Source organism: Gnatocerus cornutus, unplaced genomic scaffold, assembly GCF_029298725.1.
Source record: "Gnatocerus cornutus isolate USDA-ARS CGAHR unplaced genomic scaffold, icGnaCorn1.1 Chromosome12, whole genome shotgun sequence".
Classification (NCBI taxonomy): domain Eukaryota; kingdom Metazoa; phylum Arthropoda; class Insecta; order Coleoptera; family Tenebrionidae; genus Gnatocerus; species Gnatocerus cornutus.
Genome location: NW_028275360.1, coordinates 1,408,662 through 1,421,420, shown reverse-complemented (window position 1 = coordinate 1,421,420; position 12,759 = coordinate 1,408,662).

Here is a 12,759-nt window from a genome sequence, read left to right as displayed (position 1 = left end):
CTATTCTTAAAATAGCAAAGACAAAAACCAATGTTTCAGTTAGCAAAGACAAACACCACATTTGGTGTGGTTGTTGTCTAGACTCTTCAAAATAGTACGGCCAGATTTTTATAGATTGCGCTAAATTCGGTATCAAAATGAGAGTGATAGAGTGGGCTATCTATACTCTAACTAATCTAAGTTCCAAAGCTTGCACACGATAGTAATGAAACGGATGGAGTTGTTGCTCTCGGATAATACGTCATGCCGTTGTTTGCGAAACGTTTGCAATTCGCCTTTCGGTGTCACGAGTGCTGATCACTGCTTCTTCTTCAACAAGTTGAAGTATTGCATCTCTTCTGCTTTCAAAACTTCAAGCGTATGATGGCTTTCCCGATGGCGCGATGGTAAATTCGTGCCTGTAGTACGTAGACGATTCAATGCGTATCTCTGTCGGGAACCACTCTTGCAGGAAAACGCTGATTGTACAGGCGGGCGGTTTTAGCAGCATTACATCTGCATTCTCCATATATCAGAATATTTCGCAGCAGAAAACACTTTTAATTTGTGACAAAAGTCAAAATTGACAATTTAGTGTTGCTATAGAAAATTAACGGTTTCATTGTAGTTGCTTAATTGTAGATCAGTGGTCCCAAAATTTCAATTTACAAAAATGCCTTTTTTTCGCTTATTATTCAGTTTAGACCCAGATGATATATATATTTTTTGTTCCTTAGAAACTCACAAATCTCACATTTTCAGGAAGCTAACCTTATGCGAGACACCCTGTATAGTATAGTTGTTACTTAATTGTATGTAGTGGCGGGGACAAAAATCTTAGACGTCAATGTCAAACCCCACTTAGAATTTGTAACTTTACTTTTTTGCATTGTCAAATTTGACAGTTTTAATTTTTTTACTTTAAAATGGTTAGAATTTTCAGAGTTTCCAACATTGTAAGAACCTGACTGTAGATCACACCACTCTATACTAATGAGACTATTCTAATTTTATCGGCTTTACATACTTCAGTCATGACAATTCCGAATGACAACATGTCAATACTTTGATGTTTTAATCGTCAGTAATGACAATGACTACACTTAAATTTTTGAAATTTCAGAAAAATGACGTCTAAGATTTTGTGTCCGCTGCTGAATGTATATTGATTTAGGGTTACAATAAATAAAAAAATACATTCTGGTAAATATGGAAATGTCTTTGTATAATAAAACTTTTATAAAAATAGGAGACAGGATGGAATGATTCAAAGCAATTTCTACAAATTCATTACCTCTGCTCGGATTTTCAACCTAAAATTGGGAAAGGTAAAGAATTAAATTACGGTAGGAATGCATTACTTTACCTTTTTCATTTTGATTGGAACTTCCCTTTCCATGATTATTTTATAAAGCGAATGAAATTAATAAACATCATAAAAACTCTAATGTCAAATGTGTCAATTCTGTCGATTCTGTATTCTGTCAATTGTGTAGTTGGTGCACAAAAAGTACACAAGATGGTGCTGTATAAAAAAATGTTTTAATATGATTTTAAAAATAGAAATTTGTCTTAATTGATATAATAATTTAGGTAAATACCACTTTGGTGATCAGTCTTTATTATGGTAAAGAAGCTTTAATTTACAAATGCTTCTGAAGAGCAGACGATTTGGGCAATTTTTACCGCACGGCGTGTGTAAACGTCCAGGGCGCTTGTAAATATAATGTTTCCGAAGATGTCATTTGAATGTTAATGTGATGTGATGTTTATAATTCATGAGGTCAAAAATTATTTTTAGGTGACTTAAACTGAAAATGGAATTTTTAGACCTCAAAAGTGGCCTCATAAATCTTTTCAGGCCGCAAACATTTTTGGCCTATCTATGGTGGCGCCACCTATCCACAGTTTTGCATATTACATCAAGATACGGATATTACGCACAATTTTATACAGGGTGTTTCTGAAATGCTTGGCCAAACTTTAACAGCATCTTTTACAAGTCATACAGAGTAAATTAAACTTATAATGTCAAGTTCAAAAAGGTCTCGTTCTTGAGTTATTAACATTTAAAGTCGTAGCAGTTTATACGCGGAGTGTACTTTTTAACAATGACTTCAATAGTAGATTGAGTTTGTTACCTAGGAGCGTTTTTAGTTATAAAAATTAACATCTCTAGTAAAAAATTTAAACTTTTTGACGGATCATTATTTTGTAATTGTGTGCAAAAGAAATGTTTACGGAAAAGCTGATGGGAACACTCGTGAAGCTCAACGCATTTGCAGAGATATGTTTCTCGCAAGAGTTGTATGTACCCGCCAAAGGTAATTTTTTTGCAATTCACCGCAGACTTCAAGAAACAGGATCTTTTGCTCATGCTGCTGCTGATAGAGAATTTCTTCTGCCTAAATGGACATTAAATGGAGTAACATCCCGATAATTTTTAGAAAATAACTTGCCAGTACTCCTTCAAGATGTACCTCTGGAGACGCGTATACAGTTGTGGTTAATGCATGATGGAGCCCCTGCGCATTTTAGCATTAATGTCCACAATTTTTTAAATGTTAATTATCCCAACCGATGGATTGGCTGTGGAGGACCAGTGCGATGGCCTGCATGTTCTCCAGACTCTGGATTTTTACTTGTGGGGACATCCTAAAGAAACTGTTTATCGTACCCCAATACCAACTCGTCAGATCCTTCAGCAACGGATCACACAGACTTTCCAGTCAATTCGAAATACTCCTGAGTATTAGAACGTGTTCGTGAATTAATGATAAGACGATGTAATGGATGTATTGCTGCTGAAGGAAGGCATTTTGAGCATTTGTTAATTAGAATTAAGATTAATTTGATGTCACATTGACAGTTGTGAATGACAAATAAAACACTTACTAAAATGGGATCATACGCTACTGATTTTGGTTTGCCATTTATTTAAAAGTACACTCCATGAAAATTTTTCTACTATTTTAAGATTTTAATAACTCGAAAATTAAACATTTTTGAATTTAACCTTTTTGTTTTTTTTTAATCTGTATGACTGGTAGATTGTGCTGGTAAAGTTGGTCAAGCATCTCAAAAACACCCTGTAATTATTTGGGTAAAATCAAATCGACAAACTGCTGTAAAGTGCAACAAAAACGTGTTGAATTATTGAAAATGAACCTGTCTAACAGTGCTGCTGCAACAACATCAAAAAGCACATCAAACCTAATTCATACAAATTGTGAAACTAGACATGCCGAAACTGCAAATGTAAATAAAGAAAAGATGAGCTTTTCTGAAGGATTTATAAGGTCCAGCTCATTGCTATCACTCCACTCTCCTGTGTAAATTTTCGAAAATTCTTGGTTGTAAATCTGGCTTTCAATTGCTTAGGGAGAAAATTAGGGGAAAATTGAATGTAGCGATTTTTGAGGTTAACACGTCGTCAAAGTTGAGTGTATTAATCAATAATTAATCAAAAATTTGTTACAAAAGAAAGATTTCAATAGAGATTTAACAAGTTTTGGCAATGTTGTGCAAGAGGATTAACTCCTACGCATGTCACAGTTGGATCAAGGTCAAGAGCATTCGCTACCAACTGTTACGGATAAAAATCGCTAGGGGCTGCTGACAACTTAACTTTTTAATGAGTGGACTAATAGTAATGAGCTCTGGAAAAAATATTTACAATAAATGATTAAATCAATAAATCATAAATAAAAATTAATTGACTTGTAAATTTAATGTGCCATTTTGCCCTCGCCTTCTTTTTGTCCTCGGCCATTAAAAAATGGCTCGGGCAAAAAAGAAACACTTTTTGGCCTTGGTACACAAATAACTATTTTGTTGCCCTGAATATCTCTGCGGATTTCTATGTTTTCAAAATCATAGTTTTCGAATATATTCTTGAAAGTACTGAATTGACTCTGGTTTTTATGATTTTGGTGTATTTTATATTTTTAACAATTTCATATACATTCCTCACGAAGACAAAAATTAAAACTTGGAAAGGTCTGACCTTGATCTCCGGATACGATTTTTACGTTGATGGTTCACAGAAATGAAGATTTTCTTCCTAAGTGAAGCAACGGTACAAGCTGAATGGAGACGATCGATCAACCAACGAAGAACCAGGAGAAAATCGTCGATCAGACAATAAATAGCCTTAAATTTCTTGTAGCACCAACACTAGAGAAATCAACTTCCCCTCACAGGTTAAATTGACACAACAGAAAATATCAACGGAAAAAAATAACCAATCGATCAATCAAAATTCTCTGTGATGGTCACTTTCAGCTGTCAACTAAAGTAAACATAACCTAAGATCTCACAGTAATAACTAAACTGATAAAAGTAGACTGAATGAAAATGAAAAAATGATTGAAAATTCCAGCAAAGCCAGTCGACTTATTAAAGTAGCGACATTTTTTACAATAGTTGTAACGATTTAATTTTCATGCTTCATGAGAGAGGGCGCTGTTGAGTTTTGAGTTTTAAAGTAACTGGGTGAAAATTGAACAAGGTCTCTAGATGAAAATTTGTTCTTTTTAGAAGTGGTCACATCAATTTGTCTTTCATAAACAGAACAAATTTTCATCTACTGACCTTATTGAGTTTAAAAAGCATGGAAGAAAGGAAAAGTTATTGCACCAACCCCCATATGTCATACCGAAATTGCCAAACGTCTTGTGCCTGGAGAGTGTGTTACAAACTGAGAAATCAAACTCCTGATTTCATTGAAACAAGTAAAAGCAGCAAGGATTTGATCTATCCATTGTCTGGCAATGATGAACCATTGAAAAAATTGTTTATTGATATAAGTTCAAGTTGTCCTTTTATTAGAATGAGTCTAGCCCAAAAAAATTACACAATTACAGATATTAAATTTACCACAAGGACATCTCAAAAGCGGTCCTCAATTACAGAGGTGGCCATGAATTTATACGGCATGAAATTATAAACGGGTTTTTGATTGTTAATTTGATAGTTGGAATTATAATGTGAAATTAAGTTAATAAAATGGAGAAATTCGCGATCTGAGAACTAGAAGGTTCTAAGTAAGATTTGCATTAAATTGATTAGTGTTCACGATATCAGTGATATCTCTTTAATTTATTACGTATTTATTTAAAAAAAAAACAGAATCTATTAACTTACTTCTTTTTTATATTTGATAGAAAATGTTTAAAAAAATCGCAAAAGAAACAATTTATATTCCCACAAAAAATCACTTAGAACCTTATAATTCTCACGTTGCGAATTAATTTATTTTAAATAATGTATAAATGATTGCTCGTAATTTCCAATATTTATATCGTGGTAGATGGTTTTTATGACATTTGCAACAACTGCTCCATTGAATCTTGATAAAAAGTAATGGTTTTGTAGATTTCGAGCTCTTCTTTTGCGAAATCAAGCCAGAAAAACCTTTCAAAAAGGGTACTCAAAATTATAGTTATATTTAAAAAAAAATTTCCATTTTGGCCTTAAAATAATTTTGTCTTTCCCGGAAAGTTGGTCTTTTTGTCAATTGCTTATTCATATTTAGTTTTACTCTTGTTTACAAAAAAAATAATACAATTTCTAACTTTGCAGGATTACTTGTGATAATACATGAAGATCTGTGTTGAAACTTTTTTTATGATTTGCCACACGGTTTCCGTTAGTTGCATTAAAAAAAGAAACGAAAAGTTGGTTAGGCTCAGAGGTCGGAGTTCTTCAGAAGAATGACCCTTCTTGAACCGACAAGAAAAAAGAAAGAGTTTATGGGCGCCAGAATCTTTCGCTGGTCTTGGGTATCTCTAGTTACCCGCGTAGTCCCTTACCTGGGGAATTCCCAAAAATACTATTAATAATAAATAAAAGGTTATATTGAAGTAGAATGAATGGAATCACATAAAATGGCTGCCTTGAAAAGGCGTGAGAGAGAGTTAATAAAATGGACACTTAGGTCCAAAAGTGCCGTTGTGCAATGGCACAAAAAAAACCTACAATTTAGTCTGCAAAATTCCAATCGCTAAAACAACCGCCGACATAGTTTGATCTAGATTTGGGACTTTTACATCGATTTTTTATTAATATCGATTTCGCCAAAAAAACATCGATTTTTAATACATATATTTTTATTTTCAATGTATCATTAAAAATCGATGATTGCGGTTTCGATGTATGTATTTTATTTTACACTCTTGATGTTGGTGATATTTCGTTTAGTTGGTTGTCAACGTATAGAACCAAACCAAAGCGAAATTTACTTGTGCTGCGGTCTAAATAAAGAAAACTGGAATTTAATTTCAGGGAGTTATATTTTAGAATTTTAGTTTATTTATTCAGGTTTATTTATAATATTAACCTATTTATGGCCATAAAAGTTCAAAATTTATCAGAAAACACAAAACTTGCAAAAAAATTAAAAAATATCCCATGTAAATCATTTTTCCGGAAATCGTCATTGAAACAGCATTTCCTTGCGACATTAGGCGCAGGAAAATTGGATTTCCCTGACTAGTACTGTAAAAACTACAAAAATGACGCAAAATAATTAGTTATTTAAACAAGAAAAATTTATTCAAAATTTCGTAAATTACACTATGAACAGATATTAACATTAATTGTAGAATTCGATATATTTGCAATGTTAATTCCAGACAGAGATTTATGATCAAGTTTAACCTATTTATCAAAAATTTCAGTCGAGATTTCGGTGCAACAGATTTCAGATGAATCACTACTTGTAGAGGGACACGTCTCGATATTAGTGAAGGGTCTTTTTTTCGGACCAGCTTGTATTTTATTAGCTATATCTAATTTATTTTCGATGGACTCTTCTATGTATCCTTCTGCTACTGAACTGCTTTGCCATCCTCCATGCCTTTTTAAGTTGGTAATATCTCCTCCTCCGTCTACTAGTAACGTCGCGGAACTGCGCCGCATACAATGTCCTGTGTATTCCAGAGGTGTTGGTAGACCAAGGTAGGTAGCAATTTGAGAAGGAAATTTACCAAATGAATGCAAGCTCACTGGTTGGACCGTACATTTCCTTTTCTTGTAATTTAAAAATAAGCGCTTGTGTGGAGTACTAGGCGGACGTAATTCCAAATAACGTCTGTATGTAGCAAGATTTCTTTCATCAACAACTACAAAACGTCGAGGTTTTTTTGTTTTAGAATCAGGAATGTGTACTATGAGCACGTTATTTTGATCTTCAATGTCCTCAACTAACATCCTTGATAATTCGTCGCATCGACAGGCTCCAGACACCCCAAATATAAGCGCCACCTGAAATTACCAAATTTAATAAAACTTAAATATGTAATGTATGTATGTATGTAATATGTAATGTAATGTAATGTATGTATGTAATAACTTACTTTCATTAATAAAAATTCCTTGTCGGGAGCTTCAAGCAGAAATTTATCTATATGGTCCCGAGACAAACATTTCGATTTTTTTGGTTGGTAACCAGTCGATTTTCGTTTTAGGTAAGCAGTTACCTTACAAAACTTGCTGATATCTAAATTTTCCTTCAATAAAAGCACGGCTTTCAACATAGAGTAAGTGCTCCAGAGGCTTGAAGCCTTATAAGAACTTGATTTTTCCGCAAAATAAGCCAGAAATACGTCTTCCGTTAGCGAAGTAACATTTTTAAGCCTGCGCCAATCTTCAAAGATTTGGAACTGCTTTTCATACCGCTCCTTAGATTTCGACGGTAACAATTCTTCTGTAGCAGCAGCGGCTGCTTTGCTTAGGTCAAAAGGAACATCCTCACCAGTGTTTTCGCTTGTATTCATAATTAATTAATGAAATAAACACACAGCTCTGACGTACGCACAAAATTTTATAATTGTTTTGTTTGTAACCATCGTTTTCAACAAATTGACAAACTAGATTTTTGCGCAATTAATTAAAAAACTTGTTGGAAAATCTCAATTTTTAGCGATTTATTGCGATTTCCGGAAAAATTTAATACAAAACTCGTCAGTAAAATGTCTTACTTGACTCGGAGCTTTAAAATACTCGGCACAAAGTGCCTCGTATTTCAACATAGCTCCTCTTCAGTAATGAGACATTTTCCTGACTTTTATGTAAATAACTATTACTTTTTAGCCGCCAATTTTGATGCGAAATTATACAGATTTTTTGAACTTGCCACTTGTCTGAAGCACTTTGCAAAATTTTTTGAAGTGAAATGTGTCAATTATGACAGGTAAGCACACATACTATTCCCACTTTTACCAGGAATAACTCACCATCACCGCACAGTGGTTTGAAGTTATAGAAAAACGGTCAAAAATCCATTTTAAAAATATTCACATAAATTAAAAATGTCAATGGAATTTTTATAAATCAACAATTTCAAGCTAGGCTGTCAATCAGATTCTATCATGAGAAAAATTAGAAACCGCGAATTAGAAGAAGTATTGGTGTTTTGGTAAATTATCTACGCAGGAAGTTTAATATTCCGGATGGTTATGAAATATCTTTGGCTGAAAGTATTGGGAAAAATTTTATGTCAAAATTAAAAAAAAATGGACGAAAAGTCATAAAGTTAAATCGAAGTTTTAAAAAAAAATGAATTTTGGTTAACCGATTGTTACTTTAACTAGTCTTGCTCCGATGAAAACAATTATAACGTGGTTCAGGATGTTTCAAAATCAAACCGAGGCCGGCCAACGAAACATTTTGAATCTTTGTCAGAAAGATCAAAAAGGAGGAGAGCTCACCTCATCAAGGAAAAATATTCGACAGAAGAACTGAAATATGCTAAGAAGCATGAATATAATCTTCGTGCGTCAGGAAACAAAGATGTGGCTGTCGTCATTGGATCTTCGCTTCATTAGCCAAAAAATTTATGTGCCTTCAAAATTTTGCAAGAAAGAAGCTTTAGCTTTATACACCAATATAAAGCTAACTAAAACCCAATGTAATCAAATTCGTACTCCCCTCACTAAGATAAACTGTTATGTGCTTCCTTTTTACTATCAAGTTTAGAAACAAAAAAAGAGTGCTACCCTCCCATGGCTTATTTTTTGCTTTAATTTGTGGTTACACTAGTTAATTGGAAAAGTAGAAAGTCATTTTCAACGTAAAATTGCCTTCTAATTTTGAATCTGAAGTCCGTTTTGATCCATCAGGTCTAGAATTAAGAGATTTTATTGAAAACATATTTTTTTAGGTTATGCTGCATAACTCAGTTTCTTTTTAAAGATGGAATTGTGCAATACTGTTTTAGAAAGCCTATTAAATAAGCTTTCCAACGAGCTATCAACACTGGAGTCAGTAATTTCAAACATATTATTAAAAAACTAAACTCATTTCCGAAATCCAAAAAAGTTATTTTTAAAAAAACTCCAGGCAGCGACACTATTGGTGGTTTCGTTTGGATTCAAAACTAAATTTTTTATCGGCTTTCTGGTTTGTAGGACAACAAAAAGTTTGCACGAATATGGGCTTTTTTCTACCTCCTTTTACAGCCGTGACAAATAGATTCCTAAACCACAATAATTTATACGGTGGAAAGAAAAAACTACATATTATGTTATTTAAAATCTACTGGAATTGTACATAATTTGCTTTTGGAACGATTTGAGTCTCATATTTGCTAATGAAACTAGCAAATTTACGAGCGCGCGTTTACTTATTAAAGAGAAACATTTGCTGGCTTTTACTCTTCATGGAAGCAAGTGAGTATCTGTTAAGCATTGTTTGATGTACCTGATGAAAAATATGCACAAGAAATGTGACTTTTTATATTCAAAACAGAATAATACAGGTTGTCCGGAAAGTCGCGCACCACCGTGAAACTGTATCATCGGACAATGCCATAGATCACCGGAAAAATTAAAAAAAAAATCTATGTCTTCAATTTTTCGAGATATGATATATTAAAGAGGCAAAGTTTTATGCAAAAATTAACGATTTCTGTGCAATAATTTTACGTTAAAATGCATTTGTAACCTAAAGGACATTTTGCGCAAAGGCATGGTGCAAAGAAAATCTGAAAAATCTTGCAAGAAATGCCTGAAAACTGTTAACAAGGTTTTTGAATCAACAATCTCCATCAGTGGCATCGTTTACTTGAAACCATAGTTACATTACTCCTTCATGAGCCGACCTGAACGGCAACAATACAACAGCAACGTTACTATGGCTTTGAATACTAGAAATTTAAATTATTGGAGGAAAAGTTCAGCAATGTTGCCATTTTCCTAATTTTCTTTTGCCCTTCCTGTGAAAATAGAGAGTCTGGAATTTTTTTTAACATTTTTTTGGTACTCTGGAAAACCACCCAATTACCCCCTTTCAAGGTGGTGCGCCACTTTCCGGACACCCTGTATGCATTATTGTCATGGTATTAAATGAGATCTTTACTAATAAAAATGTCAGAGCAAGTTTAATGGGATACACCTATTGAATCAACTATTATGCCAATTGGATGGATGCCAGAAAAGGTCCAAGAAGCCCGCAATATGGAGCAGCAGATTTCTGGTGTTTTCTTGCAAGTCAGCCGTTGAATCTTGATAAAAATTGGTGGTTTTGTAGATTTCGAGCTCTTTGCAAATTTAAGCCAGAAAACGGCGAAAATCAGCAAGAAATCGTCGGTTTTGCATCGAAATAAGCGGATTTCTCTAAGAATTTTGATGATTTCGTGCAGATTTCTGCTGTTTTCTTGCAATTCAGCCGATAAATCTTGATAAAAATTGGTAATTTTGTAAATGTTGAGCTCTTCTTTGCGAATTCAAGCTAGAAAACGCCGAAAATGAGAGAGAAATCGTCGTTTTGCATCGAAATAAGCGGATTTTTTTAAGAATCTTGATGATTTCGTGCAAATTTCTGCTGTTTTCTTGCAATTCAGCCGTTGAATCATGATAAAAATTGGTGATTTTGTAGATTTTGAGGTCTTCTTTGCGAATTCAATTAAGAAAATGGTGAAAATCAGCGAAAAATCGTTGTTTTGCATCGAAATAAGCGGATTTCTCTAAAAATCTTGATGATTTCGTGCAGATTTCTGCTGTTTTCTTGCAATTCAGCCGTTAAATCTTAATAAAAATTGGTAGTTTTGTAGATTTCAAGCTCTTCTTTGCGAATTCTTTGCGTCACGCGCGAAAATGTTCCCGAACATCTAACAATGAAGATATTATAAATAACTTGTTAACATCTTCAGATCCCTTCATTTCCGGCCTACGTCCTCAATGGTCGAATGTTCCTCTGGACTTGATAAAGAAAGCAAAGAAACTTTTAATTCTAGCCGGAAATGTCGATTATGAACTTGAATATTCCGATATAGAATAAATTAGAGTAGGCATAGTTTTTAGTATGTATATTTTCTCTGTAATTAGCAAATTATTTGTTTTTCTTATTTATTTATTTTTTCCTTCTTGTGATTTTAATTGTGAGTTTTAGTTTGTGTATTTTCCAGTTCCTTTGTTATATTTATTGTATTTAAAAAATACATCGTAAATAATCATTTACTGATATGAACTGATCATAGTTCTATTTTTCATAAAGTGATGCTGTTCCGTACCTCAGACAGAACACTTAAGAACAAAAAAAAACAATTTAGAATGTTCACAACATATTTATTTTCCCCCATTTTATAAAGCAAACGTATTAATTTCCGTTTAACGGCAAGATCAATGAAACCGATTTACCTGCAACAAAACAATTTTTCTGTTATTGTTCAAACATGCCCTCACAAACGTACTCTTTTTGCAGGTCGTTTAAAAACGTGTTTTATCTCTTCAGTGTTTTTGGTTTAGCACCATTTACACTTTACCCTTTGTGCGCAAGGAGCGTACCACGTCTGCTATGGAGCATCGTTCTCATGGGTTTTTTCACAACATGGCTTTTCACCCAGAGTTCGTACGGTTTCTCAAACATTACGCAAATTATGAGTGGTCTTTTTAATGGTGCTGTTTCTGTGTTTTTCTTTAAAATCGTAACAATGTTGTTTTTTGGAATCTTCAAATATCGCTCTGTAAGTAAGTACAGAATGTACAAAACGACAACGATTTTTAATATTTACATGGCAGATGATTGTGCTCATGAAAAATGTTACCGATTTTGATGTTTTTCTGCACCTTCAATGTAACATCTCCAGTCTAGATAAAGTAGATCGCAGACAAAAAAAAATCTCCTGTTGTTTCTCTGTGGACATCTCCTGCAGCAATTTGGAGCACAGTTTTACCAATCGTGGAAAGAACGTTTTGAAGTAAATTTTACACACACCACCATTACAGTCCTCGGTATTATAATTAACAATTTATTTTTTCTACAGTATTTCATACTTATACTCTATATTAAAAATCGTCTCGTCGTATTAGAAACCAGCATTCATAAGACGCATGACGTCGAGCAGGCAACCGCTAACGTAGTTAAGACTTTAGAGATTATCCGAATAACGAGCCACAAATTGGGGCTGCTCTCTGAAGAACTAAACTCTATATTTTCGGGACCTCTGCTTATAACAACACTGAATTCTTCCATTCGATTGATTATAGTGACCTACAGTGTCTTGAGGGCGCAGGGAGTTGGAGACCAAGTACTTATGATGTCAACATTTCTCAAAGACTTATTGGAAATCATCATGCTGGTCTTTGTGTGTTCTTGTGTGCAACATGGCGCCCATAAAATCTGTCAAGCTCTATTCAAATTCCATATTTCGACGGCAACTGCAATGTTAAAAGTATTTTGCGAGATGGTTTGTTGGATACCTACTTAATTTAAGCTTTTAGATTTTGCATGTTTCTTCTTAGTTTACTCATTAACCGATTCAGTTTACAGTTTTTAATT